At 43.1% G+C, this 16,218-nt stretch overlaps 1 protein-coding gene and 1 long non-coding RNA gene across 4 annotated transcripts in view; one reads left to right on the top strand and one right to left on the bottom strand.

Moving 5' to 3' along the window:
• Positions 1-16,218, bottom strand: part of PIGQ (phosphatidylinositol glycan anchor biosynthesis class Q) — a 196,970-nt gene that overhangs the window by 110,846 nt on the left and 69,906 nt on the right. The window contains exon 1 of one of the 3 annotated variants that reach the window (XM_078663063.1): positions 523-672. The exons of the other annotated variants lie outside the window; for them this stretch is intronic. The gene's annotated coding sequence lies outside the window, so the exon portion shown is untranslated. Of the gene's footprint in view, positions 1-522; positions 673-16,218 lie in introns of those variants that run through there. 3 annotated transcript variants of the gene reach the window in all.
• LOC144784340 (uncharacterized) lies at positions 819-14,565 on the top strand. Its single transcript, XR_013601629.1, has 3 exons — positions 819-867; positions 13,107-13,407; positions 13,771-14,565. It is a non-coding gene; the product is annotated as an uncharacterized LOC144784340 (long non-coding RNA).

The following is a 16,218-nucleotide window of genomic DNA, read 5'->3' as shown; positions in this document are numbered from 1 at the left end:
CACACAAGCATCTTAGAAATGAGACCCTGTCCATAAAGACCATTATACTAAAACACCACTTCCAAAGGGACTTGTCAGTTATCTCATCGAAACAAAGCTGTTCATTCTACAAATAATACATGCACTAATGAAAGACTGGCTGCAAAGGCACTCTACATAGAAAACGCAGGTCGCCATTTTTTTTTTTTTTGCAGGTTTTAATACGAACTCTACCCGAAAGTATCAGAGCGCTTTCAGTTGCATTACAGGCGGAGACATTCATTTCAGGCACTGGGATATTAAGTGACTGCCAAGAATCACAAGATGTTTGAGAATCCCGCCAGACTCGAACATTTGTGCGAGCATTCTTCAAATTCTCCTAATTCCTTAATTTTAAGCACTCTGGGGAACGTGTTCAGTCCACTACTTACAAAGCAGTGTTCTGGCTGGCCTTAACCCTGGCAGAAATGGCTACTTTACCAAGCTAACAATCTCATTAAATGCAGTCTTCCTGATTCAGTTGACCGCCTGTTCGCTACTTACACGGCTCTCCCCCCGAGTCAACCTAATGTCCGTGTCCCATTGTTGATCTCGTTACGGATGTCATCTTTGGCATGGAATCTTCCGGGTCGAATAACACAACAATTCCATGACTGAACATACTCTGTGAGCGTCTATGAGTGGACTGAGTAGGAGGTACTGCTAATGTGTAAGGTGACCTAGGATTGGAGCTTTGGGAACATTTGAGCCAATCATAGTGCGCTACACGGAATTTGGGAGTGCTGATTGGCTGTGGAGGCTGCACGTGCCTAGTACGAGCCCCCTCTTTCCGGTCGATGGTTGCCGCCCCCTTTGGCGCGGGTTTGGCTGTCTGGAGGTCAGTCTGAGGTGAGTTAGTCACAGAGCAGTCAGAGTAGTAGTAGTTCGTAGTTGCAGCCTTCTATTATGAGAGGGGGAGGGGAAAGTAGGCGGCCGCGCGGACAAGGTCCCCAGAATGTGAGATTGAGCGATGATTGACCTTGTTTTGGTATCAGTGGTGTAATTGGGAAGCATTTACTCCGGGAGCCCAGAAATTGGGGAGACAGCAGGGCTTTAAGTGGAATGAAAAAACTGGGGGTGCTCTCAAAGGGGCGTGGCCAGTGTAATTAGGGGCGTGGCTTTAAAACACTTATGTGCTTAGCTTAGTGTGCCGCCCGCCTGGTATTTTGCTGTTTCTTTCATTGCATCCAGATATGTGATACAACAAGTAACATCATACCTACAACAAGTAAGGACTATTGGCTTTGTCAATGGTTATTAGTTGCATAAGATAAATAAGCTGAAACTATGGCTTGTTATATATAATACTGAAAAAGCTTCCACTTGAAGCCCTGGTGACACCACGACAATCTTGAGAGTTTCAAGAAGAGAAGGGAAATTCATAAAGAAAATGACTCTTTAAAGGATTTCCATTTCCCTACATCGCTCACCTGGCATCACGTCATGCCGTAACTTCTCCACTGGTGAGAAGGGAGCAGTGTGGGCAGCGCACATCGATGTGTTTGCTGTCACCAAACGGGTCTATATCGGGCTGATTTGTGCCCTGAAACTTTTTTCCGGACTGCAGTGACAGCAATTTGCTGCCACTGCAATCCTGAAAAAAAAACGGATCGCCTGTGCCAGGGCTCAAAACAGAGCCCGATAGAGACCCGTTTCGAGGCCCCCTTTAAAAAACTGCCGGTGCTCAGACCCCTTGAGACCCGGCCCACTTAAAGCCCTGGGAGACAGTTATGGCAGAGGAATAGGGGTGGAGTCAGGAGGGTTGTAACTTGAAAAGTAGATTCGGACTGTCAACTTTTACAGTTATGTTAAAAACAATCTGCTCAAATAAATGGCAACAAGGACGTGCTAGATTATATGAATGTCACAAAGAGGCTACATTTTAATTTTAAAATATATTGCGGAGAAAAAAACCTGCTGCACAGATCATTGTATGCAGGGCCGGTGCTAGGCATGGGCAGAGTGAGCAGCAGCCCAGGGCCTCGCACTCAGCCCACCAGCATGGGCCCCCACCAGTTAAACACCCCACAGGTCCTCTTGTACCCATGTCGATCCAATTGAAAGAAAGACGTCTCCTTGCAATTGGACCCATTGGATGGACCCCCCTCCCTGGGCCTCTTAGGGATGTGAGGGGAGGCAGACACTTCCTCTTGTCCCAGTTGCAAGGAGACACATTTTGCAGGCTTGCCCTGCAATTAGGCTCCTGCCCGGCCGCCCATTCAGAGAGACTGCGTGAGGCCCGTTGTCCAGTACTTTAGCACCCCCCCCCCACAGTTTTAACTTTCAGTCCACAAACAATTCTCACACCTTCTGCCCAATAAGAGCTGTAAAAGAGGTGCTTGTAAGTGTCTGAGAGGAGGAGCTGCTGGCCAGGAGGAGTCTGCACAAAGCAGCTTTCAGAGCCCTAAATGTGTCACTTATGTATGTAAATTGGAGGGGCCTCGCACATTCCCCTGCACCCCGGGCCCTAAAAATCCTAGAACCGGCCCTGATTGTATGCCAAGTCCAACCACTTTTGAGAAGTGCATAATAGCGGTAACCTAAATCTAGGTTAGCAGAGTTCTGTGTTGTGTCCAATAACAGTTTTGGGTCATAATGTAGCCCCTGTCAGCTGCCATTATCAGAACATCTAGAACAGATACCAATGCAGTCTCTATCCAGGCATGGGCCGAAATCTGACTGAGCTGGATCCAGTAGCTCATTGCTCTCAAGATGGCTTACTAGAATGGAGTTTACACATATTTCTAGTATTTTCACTGAAAATGGGAGGAGTGAGATAGGTTGATAAATGCTAAGAATATTCAAGTCCCCTGTCTGTTTCTTCAGAAGGGAGTCCCAATCATGCTTTTTTCTAGTCACAGCGATCTACTCTCTGGGATAAAGATGCATTACATGTAGGACATAGGCATTTTGATAGAATGTCTGCTAAAGAGACCCATACTTAAGACAGCATCAATTCATTAGGTGAGCCCGATTTTCATAGAAAGCCCTCTCTAACCGTAAAAAAACTTCTTCATATTATGTACTTGACTCACACGGTGCATCTTTTATAGCAATGCCTACATGTTGCAGGTCTTATACTCAAAATGTGCAATTAACTTCGTGTATAATGAACTGTGTTGCTCTCTATTACTTGCAGTGGAGATGTCCTGAAGACCTTGACCAAACTAACATCCTCACTGTCAGTGTAATGAACTAAGTAATCAACCACTACCTTCTATGTATACCCTGTAATTGTGAGATAATTCGTTTTCAAAATGTGTAGAACCTCATTTAATCCCCCAGTCATGTTTATTCCGGGCTTTCCCCTACATTAGAAAATCATTGTGGGAGCAGGTGACCTTTTTGACCTTTCCCAATAGTCAGTGCATAGCCCTTTAAAATACTGCTTACACCAGTTAGAAAGCAAAAGACACACAATGGCTTGGTCCAAACTGGAATGCATGGTGAGCAAAAAAACGGTAAGCTGAAAGCCCGAAACCGGTCCTAGGTTGCTTGTTTCCAGTCCAGGGAGGACCTGGCTTGGCAGTTCGGGCTGGACTGTTCCCATTGGGCACAGTGTCAAGACTGATTTGCTGATTGGCTGGGTCCAAACTGGAATGGCATGGTGAGCAAACAAACAATGGATTTATGCCCAGATCTCTGTACTTGGGTGAATGTATGACATTGTTCTGCATTCTGTCCATCAATTGTTCTTTTTGCATTTGTAACACCAATTAGAAAAGCATGCAGCAAAACCAATATGCCCCTTCAGAAGTAATGGCATGTCACACATTGTTATGTCTAAGGCTAAGAACTCTCCTCAAGCATGATCAGGTAGTAAGCAGATGAGCAAATGTTTGCTGAACACTGTTCCTCCTACACAGTTCCCTCATTTCTTTTGATGAGGTTTTCTGATCCATCCAGATGTTTTGATTGAGGTCCCTAATGTAAATACACATCCTAATCCCGCCCCCAACTCTCCGTACTATGATAATCAGCCTGAAGTATAGTCAGTGATTTAAATGGGGAAAAATAAGTGCAGGTACTCAATAAAATAGAGGTGTGGCAAGTTGGCGGGGCTAAGGGCAAGATATTATCATACATAATGACTTTTGTACTAATTGCAGCACATATTAAAGCACACAAGAAATGTTTATTTCACAAAAACAGATTAACTCATTACACATAATGAAAGCCATTATGGAACCTTCACCGACATGTCGCTGCGCATCTGATTGACAATGCAGGGTCTTTCTAGAGATCCCGTCCTGTTAATCACAGCGTGACACAAAGCCCTTTCAAACTCCTGCAGTTTGGGGACATTCAAATGGGAGCTGCAGCTCTGCAAAAGGCAACTTCACGGCTGGGTTCATTACAAGCTCCTCGGAAGCAGAGCGGCATCTGCCCTGCACTGGTCGAGAAACCTAACCTGCGCTTGCTGTGGATCATGGTACTGGTACGCTCCCTGGCTACAGAGAAGTGTCGGGACTGACGGCAAACAAAAATCGTAAGTGCCGGTATTCAGTACCAGTGAGCACGGGCCCATTTATAGCACTGAGTATAGTGGGGAATGCTTGAATTAATCTCAACAACTGATAATTACTTGGGGCCGCATACTAGTACAGTGTTATTTTGTAAACTATGCCACCTGAGTTATGACCTAGCCATATGCAAATCAGTCTTGCCTCTGCTCCAATAGGAACAGTCCATCCCGAACTGCCAGGCCAGGTCTTCCCTGAACCAGAACAATAACAACCCACAACCTTTTCTGCCCCGATAGGGGCTCCTCAGTCAGGTGCAAATTTGGTTCCTGTGGCGCAGTAAGCACGGGACACACGTATGGGCATACACGTTGCACTTAGGGCATCACACAGATGTATACAGAATAGTGATGGATGGAATGCTTGAATTAATATCAGCCACTAGTAATTACTCAGGCCGTATCCCAGTCCATCGTTATCTTGCATACCATGACACCTCAGTTTAGACCTAGCCATGTGCAAATCAGTCTTGACACTGCTCCAATAGTAATAGTCCAGCCCCAACTGCCAGGCCAGTCCCTCCCTGAACTGGAACACAAGCAATGCAAGATCAGTTTCACCCTGATCGGGGATCATCAGTTTGGTGCAGTTTGGGCACAGTGAGCATGGGAAACAATTGTGTGCATACCTGTTGAACAGAAGTATACAAAAAAGTGATTGAAGGAATGCTTGAATTGAGAATATGGGCAAACCACTGCACCTCTTTTTGTTCAATAATCCATTCTTTGCACAATCTACCTCATTTCCATGTTTGCTTTACTCCTAGAGCCAATGGTACCAGGATGACTTTAGGAATCACTGGGACAGAAACCTCCATGAAGTATAATCTAGTGCCTGAACACCTTTAATAACCATATTTCACAATTGAAAACTTCAGGATACCTTTTCTTTCACATCCTAAGTAGCTCCATCTTCTAATCTAAGTACCTGATGAGGATGATTCACGTCAATGTTTGTGCCTATTTGTTGCTGTTGTGGCCTTCCTAGCAAACATTCATCATCCTTCTCCCCATATACCATGGAATAAATTCGAATCCCCTTGGATTCAGTTCCTGCTTGACAGCAGCCAACCACTTCTATTTGCTTCTTCCCATATCCTTCAACCTGATGTTGGATTTTTTCAACTTCTCTTCTTGATAAACATGTGCCATATTCACACTTCTGAATTCGTCATAGCCCTCACTGAATTCTGATTTGCCAAAGTTTTTTTAAAAGGGATATCTTGGTATTCCCCATTGATATTCCCCAATCTCACAAATCTGCATAATAAATTATTCTTCCTTGACATCTTACCTTTTCAGCTTTCCCTTCCCTCATGGCCTTATATTCGCCTTCTTCTTCCTCTGCATACCTAGGCATAGTGTCCCATCTACCAGCACTTCCTACACATTTGGTTTAGATCTTTCCAGCGCCATGTGCCCATTAAACCCACACCTAAAGAACATACTATCCTTCATAATTGTCATGAGCCCCAAATTGTATCGCTCCTTTGGACTCACTTCTTGAACATTAAACGGATCCCTATCCCTCATATCAAGTTGCTTTATGTCATCAGGCATGTTCTAGGTATGTTGCTATTTACTGTCTACTCCAACGTTGAATCCTATTCTAATAAGAGATTCTTTTTTTTATCATTTTCATCACAGTTGTTTGCACAATGTAGTCATGCAGAATCTTATTGTCATGTTTTATTAATTACATTTTTTTGTTGTTGAGTTTTGTGCTGTTAGTGTTATTCCATATCTCTGTTGATGTCAGTATAATTTTGTATTTGCATGTCCCCCCTGTGCCGCTCAATCGGCAGAACAAGACATAGAGAGCAATTGTGAAGCTGCCATGTGAAGTGAGAAGCAGCAAGCAGGAACACCGGGATCAAGCAAGAACACAAATGTACTCACAGGGAGTGCTAAAAGTAAAGGAAACCAGCATCGGCATAGCCAATAGGTTTCACCTTTCAAAGACATTAGCTGGCCTTTTGGCTATATAAATACTTTTTGCCCATGCATCAGCGCAATAAAAAAGGATGGTGGCGATGCGTCAGCAAAAGAAAAAGGACACCACTTGCTGCAGCGCTGTGTCACCATAAATCTTAACGCACTGAAGTCATTTCTGATATTTTAAATGTATTGCTCCAGTATGGCAGAAGCCCATCATGGAGAATAGAGCTAATAAACAGGAGAAAATCTGCACAAAGACACGTAATAAAGGAGTGCCTCAACAGCAAATTAAAGCTGTCAGGCATCCCAAAAAGTAAAAATATATAAATACATTATTAAAAGGGGGTGGTGCAAGAGTGCCACAGTGCCGAACGCGGAGGAGCTGGGGAGCAACAGAGGAGCCTGGTGAAGTAATCAGGTAGGCAGATCTTGTACCAAGAGTAATTTATTTTGAATTTTGTAAATCGCCACCAAACGTGTCCAACAAAGCCGGAAAAGAATCATTGTTAGAGTTTGATGAAGACAATTGTGAACTAGCTTTAGAATCAATTGTCCTACATAAAGAAACCCTCCTGAAGTTCCACACTTTTCCACCATCAACCCTGACAGCCTTGCTGAAGACTTCTATAGCTTTGCAAGGATCAGACCATTTATTCCACCTAAAACCAGAAGTTCTTCCAAACTTGACTCTCACAAAATCACCAACTTTAATCCTTGAACTATGATCACCCAAACGTACAGAAGAACCCTTCACCTTTTCCTGATATTTTAAAACCTTCTCTCTAATCTTAGAGGGATCAAAAGAAGACTCACAAGGAATCTTCATCTTCATCCACCAAGGTAAAAGTTTTGAACCAGGTTTCCTACCTTTCAATAATTCAAACGGAGATATACCCGTAACCGAGTTAGGAGAAGTATGGTAAGACAATAGAGAGGCACAGAGAGTTTTCTTCCAATCTAAATTACTTTTTACAGCCAGTTGAATGGATTCTTTAATGACTCTATTAAAGCGTTCCGTTTGACCGTTGGCTTGAGGATTGTAATTAGACACTCTTTTGTGTACTATACCACACCTATCAAGAAAAGAAGAAAATTCGCTGCTAATAAACTGTGGACCATTATCAGACACTAACTCAGCCGGGATGCCCTCTCTACAAAATATTTCATCAAGGAACTCAACTACCTGAGCAGAACCGATCTTGTCCACCACTTTCAACTCAGGCCATTTAGAAAAATAGTCAATCAACACCAAGACAAAAACTGCCTTATTATCTGATAAATCAAGAGGACCGATAATATCAATTCCTAATTTCTTCCAAGGGCATGTAGTAAACTCAATAGGAGAAATATCCATCTTCCCAGCTAATGGCTTAACAGACTTGTCACTGTTGGCACAAGGAGAACATGAACTGACCCATTTGTCCACCATTCTATCAACACCAGGCCACCAATAGAATTTGCGGATTCTTCTTTTAGTACTTGACATTCCCATGTGGCCTTCATGGGCCATAAGAATAATTTTTTTTCTCAAGTCACAAGGAGGAACTATCTTAAGTCACAAGGAGGAACTATCTTATCTCCTCTAGTTACAAAACCGTGATCAAACATGAGTTCCTCTTTCACTTTACAAAAGGCCAACACATCACCCGATAACTTTCTTTCTTCAGGCCACCCTTGTTGCAAAAAATTTACTACATTAGATAAACTAACGTCCCTGCACATAGCGTCTCTCCAATCTGTTTCTGAGATAACACTAGACAACATGTTACATTTTACACCATTAACATCAAAATCAGGACAAATATTGGCAATCTCACATGAATCAATACAAGGCAATCTAGACATGCAGTCCGCATGTACATTTAAGCGACTAGGCACGTATTCAACTATGCACTGAAATTCTTGTAATTTGGCAGCTAAGCGTGCCAAACGTGCCGTCAACGTTCGACCACCACCAGCAGCTAACATGTTTATCAAAGGCTTATGGTCAGTTCGCAAACGAAATTTCGTGCCCCAAAGAAATTGCCTAAAATGTTCGACCGCCCAAGTGCAAGCTAAAAGTTCCTTCTCGATGGTGGAATAGTTGAATTCCGCACCACGAAGAGTCCGAGATGCATAGGAAACTACGTACTCCTCACCCATATTCTTTTGCATAAGCACAGAACCGAGACCAACATTACTTGCATCAACACATACTATGCATTCTTTATCCAAATCAAAAGGTCTTAAAAAAGGAGCATTAGCAATTTATTTTTCTAGTAATTCAAAAGCAAACTGTTGCTCATTGTTCCAAACAAATTTGACATCCTTTTTTAACAGTAACCTAAGTGAATGAACTTTAGAGGAATAATCTTGCACAAATTTGCTATAAAATTCAGTAAGGCCCAAGAATGATACAAGTTGTTCTTTACTATTGGGTGCCGGTGCCTTAACTATGCTCTGGATATGATTAAATGTAGGTTTAATACCTTGAGCAGAAATCTCATGTCCCAGATATTCTACCTTGCTCTGTCTGAATTTACATTTGGAAAATTTCAAAGTCAAACCTTTTTCTTGTACAGATTTTAATACTTTATCTAAATTCTTGTCATGATCCTCAAAATTCCTCCCATCGATTAAAATATCATCCTGGAAGGCAATGGCATTTTCACAACCATCCAGGACCTCTTTCATAAGTCTTTGAAAGACTGACGCCGCACTGGCTAAGCCAAATGGCATGCGTTGAAATTGGAACATGCCCTCTGGTGTTATAAATGTGGTAAGGAACTTAGATTCCTCATGTAGTAGCACCTGGTGATAGGCACTAGCCAAGTCTAAGGTTGAAAAGACACAAGCACCTGAGAGTGTTGAAATCAGCTCGTGAATATGGGGTAAAGGATGCCTATCAACCCAGATCCCACTATTCAAACTGCGGAGATCTACACATAGACGAAGCTCACCATTGCTCTTAAGAGATAAAACTACCGGAGAAACCCAGGGAGAGGACTCAGTTGGTTCTATGATTCCTCTAGTCACCAAATCCGGCAAGATTACTTTTAATTTGTCCCGGTATGCTAAAGGTACATTCCTGACTTTATATCGAACTGGCGTTGCACCTTCCTTTAAGATAATTTTATGTCTAAAATGTACAAATTCCACCCAGAGTATCAGTAAAAATGTTTGGAAATTTGCTTTTGATTTGGACTGTAAACTCATCATCCACAGGAGGTACTAAGTACACTGGTGGAGAAGCATTGGGATCCAGCTTGATGCTCAATTCGTGTTGATGTGGCCAACCCAGAATAGAAGCACCTTTAGCTGCAATGTAAATCTTGCCTTTTATGTTCCTATCTTTAAATTTAATGTCAGCCCACATAAAACTATCAAGATCAATTTTCTGACCAGTATATCCACCTGGCTGCACATCTGGTGGTAACAAATTAGAAGAATTCCAGTACTTGTTAAAATATTTCTGCCAATTATACTGTACCAGGCACATGACTCTATGAACATGGAAATCTCTATTCCATTTATCAAAATTTTATCTTTGGGAAAACCTTTGCATCTAGTGTCTCCTACACATAATAAACTGTTGATTTCCTGAATTTCTTCAGGATTTTCATACTCAGAATAAGTCAACAAGTTTACTTTTTGTGGAGACCTACACATTTTACTAAAATGACCCGGCTTCTTGCATTTTATACAAATTTTATTCCACGTCGGACAACCTCTGTAGTTACCCACATGATCATTTCCTCCACATCTGTAACAAATTACTTGAGTTTTCTTACCCATGAATTTGTTATCCCTTCCAATATACTCCTTTTTTAGTTTGGATAAAGGGAAACTTTTTTTGATTGTGAACATCCTTTACTATAGCAACTTCAGGAATTACTACTTTGTTCTTAACATCTTGGCCTCTGATCTCACTAACAAAGAGTTCTGAATGTTCGATGCCTTTAGCGATATTTAATACAGCATTCAGAGTAGATTCTGTCCCCATCCACAAACGTTCCTGTATCTTTTTGCTCTTGGTTTTCATCATAATTTGATCACTTAATACTTGTTCAAAATGTATTGTTTCAAAAGCACAGGTTCCAGCCAAGGTACGTAATGCAGCCACATAGTTCTCAATAGACTCATCCTCTTTCTGTGCTCTGGAATAAAACTTAAATCTCTCCATTACTGTGTGAATTGTTCTACCAAACCTAGTACTTAATTGTTTTACCACAACCTCGAAAATATTAAAATCGCCTGCACCCTCAATAGGAGGTAAGTTTTCTAATTCCTTGAGACCTGCACCTCCTAAACAATTTTTTAAAAGAGCTAATTTTCTTTTGGGAGAAAATCCATCTTCTTCCACTACATCTACATAGGCTAGAAATGTGGGATACCACAGGTCCCATTCCATCTTAGGATCTCCAGCAACAGGCAATAAATGTGCAGGAGAAACAATATTATTCGACATTTTTAGATAATTTTCTCACACTACAACAACGTAATAAGTTTTAAAATGACAATCGAACATCAAGAAACCACAGTCAAAGACTAGATAAAATAAGAAACTAACAAAATAAAAGTAGTCACCGTGGTCAAATTCGTTTCTTCTATTAAGTTTATCTTTCCTTTTTCTTTAAAAACAAATATAAGTTTGATGAGAGATGAGAAATGCAGCCGTTCGTTGAATGCACCCGTTCGTTGTATGTAGCAGCGCTATGAAGACAGAAATGAAGTCTTGTCAACTGTGACAGCGTATCGTAGCGTCGCGTTCAGAAATAGAAGAGAGAGAAAAAAATAAACAAAATGGCTGCTACGTTACGTCCTAGCGCATCATGCTTTGACCTCTGCGTGATGATGTATGTTACGTCATGCAGAATGCTAGCAAAGGAAAGAAGGATTCGAAGCTCGCTCCTCGGTCCACGATGGAACTCGGGCTGAAGTTTAAAAAATGCACCGACTCTTCAGTGGAATACGAAGCAGGTAAAAAATGGCTGCTACGTTACGTCCTAGCGCATCATGCTTTGACCTCTGCGTGATGATGTATGTTACGTCATGCAGAATGCTAGCAAAGGAAAGAAGGATTCGAAGCTCGCTCCTCGGTCCACGATGGAACTCGGGCTGAAGTTGAAAAAATGCACCGACTCTTCAGTGGAATACGAAGCAGGTATGAAAATAAAATAAAGACTCCACAATGGTTTACGAAACAAACATTTGCCTTACTTTTCGAAGTAACGGTGTACAAGTTGTGGTTCGTTTCACAGGAATTACTTGGTTCGATTTGGCAAAACGTTAAAGTACGAGTTGGCACAATAACTTCAATAGTTACAATACACTGCCTGATAACAGCTTATACATCCACCAACATTGGAAAGCCAGAATGATCTGGGCAACTCCCACATACAGAATGTAGAACACACAATGAAACATAACAATTCCAATGAAGCAATCTAAAAGGGATACAACACCTGGCAGTGCAGAGGATAGGCTTGGCGGGAGATGTTGAAAATGTGTTTAAAATAATAATCAAAAGCAAGAGGAATGAGAAGGGGTGGGCTGGGAAAGCATGGTACGATCTGGGGTGTGGTAGCCCAGCACACGGAGAGCATGGGGGAAGCATCTCATTGGAGAGAACAAGAAACACATTCACTGCCTTGAAGTGAGTAAAGAAAAAAGTAGTTCTTTAAACGCAAGTTGTGGATGGATACAAGTCATCCAATCAACAGGATGTTAAAAAAAACCTATGGGCCAGGGGACTCACAGAAAAAAAAGAGAAAGGAAAGCCATTGAACAAGAAGCACGTAAATGATAGACAAGAAAGCTATCCAATCATGAGCAGTGGACTGATGCAAATCCCACTCTATTGGTCTTATCTTTCAACAACAAGCAGCAAAAGCTGTAGGAGAGACCTACAGATCGTCTCAGTGCCCACCACCTTGAAATAAAGGCAAAAAATAAGCACTCTTCAACTCTTTGGTAGTGGAAGTCTGTTTAATACAACAAAATGTTGTTTAAATCCTTTTTTTGGAACATAGTTGGAGTACACGCTTTGAAAGGGGATTTTAAAGGGAACTTTCCCCATTGAAGACTATTCTGAAAAGCCCCAATTTAAACGTGAAGGCTGTTTCGATTGACTTTGTCTGAGTAGTTGCCTTTCCCTTCATTATGTGGCTCGACAGGCAGGATGAGTATTGGAGAATAAAATGGAGGTACACGAATTTGAGGGGGGAACGCTCTCTTAAGTTTGAAAAAGTTACGTTATAAAAAGAAAACACACAAGTGCAATTATTTAATCCAGTGAGGGCCCTGGAGATAAGAAAATGGGTATTTTAGGCGTTGGTAGCGAGAAGAACAATGGGTATAAAATGAAAAAGAAGTAACTGATAGGAACGTACTGAGGGTCTGGCATTGGTGTTTGAAGCTTGGAAATGAAGGGATGATGATGACAGACTTCTATCAATTAAAACATGATCACGATTTCTCAGGTGGGACATCTCACACACTCACTATCCAACAACACGCATGTGAGAAAGAACCCCTTTGGAGACGTTATAATCCAGAACTACAACACCCAGAATTCCCTACCGGACAAAAGCGACCTCCTACACAGCTGGGGAATCGGAAAACACCAACCTCTCCTGTTTATTCACAGAGGAGTCCGGAGCCAGAAGGAGGAGCCGAACCCGGAAGAAGATACGGGACGCCAATAAGGACTGACGTGTCCCAGGAAGAGGCGTCTTGGACCAGCGGGAAGGCGAAGCTGAAGACGGAAGAAGGCGCGAGCGTGGAGGACGCCGAGGATCAGAGCCGGGAACAGCGAGCCGAGAGCCAGGACAACGTTCCAGACGTCGAGGAAGCGGGGGAGACCGAAGAACCCTGGTCAGAGGAGTGGTGGTATCCCCCGGAGGACGCTGGAGAGCGTGCCGTGACTCTGGAGAGTTACGGCGGGGCCGGTGAGTGACACCGCACCTGGGGAACTGTCGAGGGAGGTGGGAGGTATCTTCTTTATGCGGGTGAGGGGAGGGAGTACAAGTGGGGATTGAAGCCTGAAAGTACGTGCATGCACCACAGATGCCTTAATCAGCCCCTCAGCTGTCCAGTTATCGTACTCTTCCGTTAGCACAGTTTTGACCTAGGATTTGCTCTACTACCACCTCCGACTCTATCTCACGGACTATTCCTTCCCCCTTCCCTCCACGCCTAGTTCTTAACCCCTCACTACCCTTTCGTTTCTCCTGAGCACTACCGGGTGTAGGGGTCGGTTGAACATTGTTGACCCAGAACACTGACAGGCCTCATTCTTTCTCTCCTTCTAGTGAGCCTCCGGGTGAAGTTACGCCACGGACGCCTAAACACCCCAACAACCTCGTCACCCAACCGAAAAGGGCAGACCAACGCTGGCATCGTCATCTATTCCCTCAGGAAGCGAGAAGACCCCAGAAGAAGAGACTTTTGACCCTGTAGTAACACCTAGATCTGTGTCAACAGCTAATAAAGAGACTCCTATTCGCCAATATATCCAGCCTCCGCGTCTGTATATCCGCCCTGCCCTCCCACAACGCAGGAGTGCCAACCCTCTTTACGTGCAAGCTCTCCATAAAGTGCTGAGAATAAAGTGACATTTTAAGACTGGTTATGTCCAAGGTCAGATAAACGCCACTAAAATGGCCTCATAGATCTTTAGATTGTTGATTTTTTCACCAATCAGAGTTCCTTAACTAGAACAAACATGAGATGCACCCTCACCGGAATTATGGCAACATCATCTACACCCGCTATAGTCAGTGATAAGCTAAAATGTAGCACTTGACTCCGCTGTCCAAAGTGACACTCAAGTAGGTAGAAAGTTGAGTCTTTTCGGGCGGTTTTGTGGTTAGGGAGGTGCTCTTTTCTTTTTGAATCCATGATCTGTCTTCTGACTTTTTGAAAACTCTATCCCACGTCTTTGCTCTGTTTAATTGCTCTAGTGTGAGTACTTTATCCTGAATCTCTACAATGGACACATCAATACTGACAAACTGAAAATATCCTTTGCTCTGGCGTTTTTCTCGGAAAATGTTTTGTATCCATTTTCTTTGACAAACCAATAAAAATGTAAAAAAAGTCATGTATTTAATTTCCCATGCCCCATTCTGTGGTCAGCCCAATCGCACATTGTTTCACTTTCATCAAGGTCTTGCAGCTCGTGTGCATGAGTCAGTAGATCAGGAATCTGGGAAGCCTGTCACTTGTTGGAACGGATCATTTCAGAGACAGAATTGTTGAGGAGAAATGATTTGTCTGTGTAAGGAGACACTTGGGGCCTAAAGTTACTGAAGAGGAATGGTCTGTAATATTTTCTCGTGTAGGGGCCTTGTGGTCTTTTCAGAGCTGAGTTTCATTGACTCACGGTTCTGGTTCTATTTTCTCGATTACAAACATGTCTCCAAAGAAGCAACCGATCAGTCAACATACTGCCATGCTTCACTTCTCTGCAGGCAATCCAGCAATATGGGGATCAACCACTTGCATCCTCTTTGCCTCTTTGAAAATCACATTCAGAAGCCGAAGGTCATTACAGGTAGGTATTTTGGAGGGCAGTTGAAGCCTAGCTCAAGCTACAGCAGCTTTCCTCAAAAAGTTGTACTCCTACCCACGTGGTGGTGTTAGAATCTGATTCTACCTAATTTGCTTTGAAGCACCTATGAAAATAAAATAAAATAGATCTTCACAATAGTTTGGCCATTATTCCAAGTTTGTCTGACTCCATGTGTTTTTGATTGTACCAGATAAATAAAGATACCCCGGGGTACGTTTTTTATCTGGGCAATTAATAGCACCTACTTTGAATGTCTGCGGAACACAAAATGAATCTAGAAATTGGGTGTTATAATAATTATCCAGATGCTAATTTTCCAATTTGCCAATGCCTTGCAGGCGAACACCGGCAAGGAAAGAGCTGAAATCTTGCAAGCCGTGTCACCTTTGCTTATTTCATGAAGTGATGCCAGATGATGCTGGTTTTGGCCCCCCTTTCTCCTGTAAAGACATGGCAGACATGCTTAACCACACGGGGTTGGGCGGGAGAGGAGGACCGGCACTCCTCTCCTCTGCTAATTCCATCACAGAGGCCGGTCTGGTTCAAAGCACCTAAACTGCAAATTCTGTGCTTCCTATTTGAAGTTGGCCCTCCTCTGTTGCCTGAGTATGTACTCTAAGTCCGTGCACTCTCAGTTCTTCGAGAATACAATACACAGAAGGGAGTTGGAAGTAGGATGCGGGGAACACCAGGTGAATCCCCTGGACACCAGATGCCACTCTTGGGAAGGGGAATTACAGGGAGAGGAGTTGGGCCGAAAGGGACTCTTAAAGGAGATACGAAGGGGGGCGAAGGCAGCAGGCCAGCTCCTCGAGGTGGATACGAAGGAGTTCCAGATAGGGCTCAGTTAAAAGAGCAGCCTGACTTACCAAGCTGGTGGCAGTCCTCCGTCTGAAACATGCTGAGGTCCAGAGTGCGGCAACAAGGAGAGGTAACCCATACAAGCCGCGAGTGACTGTTGCCAGCATTCTTTCACAGCATCTGAGTGCAAGTGACCCATAATGGGTAGTGGTGCCCTGCTAGGTCTCATACACATAGTGCTTATATACAAGTAGAAAACAAAGAATGGGGGTGCGAGTGGCAAACGCCCTTTGTGCGTATCCAAGAGACTGACTTGCCTGAGCAGCCATTAGAGTAGCTGATGTGAGGTAGCAGGAGCAACGTTCAAAGAAGAAGGATAATTTCC

This window comes from Lissotriton helveticus, chromosome 10 (assembly GCF_964261635.1).
Source record: "Lissotriton helveticus chromosome 10, aLisHel1.1, whole genome shotgun sequence".
Taxonomy (NCBI): Eukaryota; Metazoa; Chordata; class Amphibia; order Caudata; family Salamandridae; genus Lissotriton; species Lissotriton helveticus.
The sequence above is the reverse complement of the archived record's forward strand: the minus strand, read 5'-3'. Positions and strand labels throughout refer to the sequence as shown.